This window comes from Lathyrus oleraceus, chromosome 3 (assembly GCF_024323335.1).
Source record: "Lathyrus oleraceus cultivar Zhongwan6 chromosome 3, CAAS_Psat_ZW6_1.0, whole genome shotgun sequence".
NCBI classification, from domain to species: domain Eukaryota; kingdom Viridiplantae; phylum Streptophyta; class Magnoliopsida; order Fabales; family Fabaceae; genus Lathyrus; species Lathyrus oleraceus.
Genome location: NC_066581.1, coordinates 391,265,193 through 391,266,770, shown reverse-complemented (window position 1 = coordinate 391,266,770; position 1,578 = coordinate 391,265,193). Strand labels below are relative to the sequence as shown.

The window sequence follows — 1,578 nt, the reverse complement described above, 5'->3', positions numbered from 1 at the left end:
TAATAAAAAAGGGAGAGGTGTTTATTTATTATTTTAATGATTATAATTTTACAGTAACCCATTCTTAATTATTGACACAACAACAATACGCATCATTTGGAGTGTTATAAACACATTTGCCACCGGATTTGTAACCCTTATCTATGCAAGTTTTATTGCAAAATGGAGTGCTTCCTGCATCTTCGCATCTATCTATGCATGTATGTCCCGGAGGATTTTGACAATTCACAGATGCTGCAATCAAATAAATGAAAGTTAATTAATTCATATGGTTAACAAATCTAAAAAAGTTAAATTTAACATTATTTCATTACCTGCCGAAAGAAAAACCATAACAATGCTTAAAATACAGAAAAGAGAAAGGTGATTGAAACGAAAAGCCATTGTGTAGAGTTTCACCTTATTTTATTTTTTTCGTTAGATCTAGTGGTATATGTATCTTTATCTATCAATCTATATATACTCCCTTTCACTCTTTATTATAAAAAAAAAATTATGGAATAATTAAATTATTTAGTTTATATATAATTCAAATACGTGAATGAATTTAAATAATCAATATTTTCTTATTATTGAATGGAGAGAATATATGTTTATATAAAAGTTATCATTTATTTATGTGTCAATGATAAGAATGCGCTTCATTTTTTTTTAATTCTAAATTATCTCTTATCACTTTGAATCTCACCTTTTTTTTTAAATTTATGATAAGTTTTTTATTTTATTTATAGATTATATCTTATCACTTTGATTCTCTCTTTTTAAAATTTTATCTATTTTATATATCATTTTATCTAAAGCAGTTATTACTTTTTAAATTTTATGTATATTTATAAATTGTATTAATTTGTGCCTTTTTAAATTCAATTACTTGTAATTCTCACTTTTTAAATTAAAATTATTAATTTAAACCTTATTAGCTCTTATTTTAATACTTTAGAAAATAAGTCATTTTTATAAACTTTAATTTTTAATAGTATAATAATATACCTTTTAAAAATATTTTTCCATTAACTTTTATGCTTTTTTTATTATAAAAGTGAACAAACTATCAATATAAAATCTTACCTAAAAAAAGTGTCCCTATAGAAATTTCACTTTACAATATTGGAAAATAATTATTTTCTAATTATTTTAAATATTGTTTTTAATATTATCTACCTAAATATAATTTTTAATCTATAATTTTTAAAGTATATTATATTTAATTTTGATTTTGGAAGTGTAAAAGCTTCAATTTTCACCTTAATAGAATTTATATTAATATTTTAAATTAATATTCATTTTTATAAATTTCCATTCTTAATACGAAAATAATCTAACTTTTTAAAAATATTTATGAACTTTTATAGTTATTTATAATAAAAATGAACAAATTGTCCAAGTAAAAGGTTGGCCAAAACCCGATATTCCCATAGAAAAATTCCCTTTTGAAGAGATTTTTCTATTAGTTCAAACCTTAATAGATTTTATTATCATATTTTAAAATAATAGTTCATTTTTATAAATTTCTATATTTAATAATTATTTTTATTATTATTATAGTAAAAATAATAATAATTTAACTTTCAGAAATAT

The 1,578-nt window shown here is 20.1% G+C and overlaps 1 long non-coding RNA gene across 1 annotated transcript; it reads right to left on the bottom strand.

The window, feature by feature from the left end:
- Positions 1-560, bottom strand: LOC127129312 (uncharacterized). Its single transcript, XR_007806293.1, has 2 exons — positions 315-560; positions 1-234 (listed from the first exon to the last, which is right to left on the bottom strand). It is a non-coding gene; the product is annotated as an uncharacterized LOC127129312 (long non-coding RNA).
- Positions 561-1,578: the final 1,018 nt, after the last annotated feature.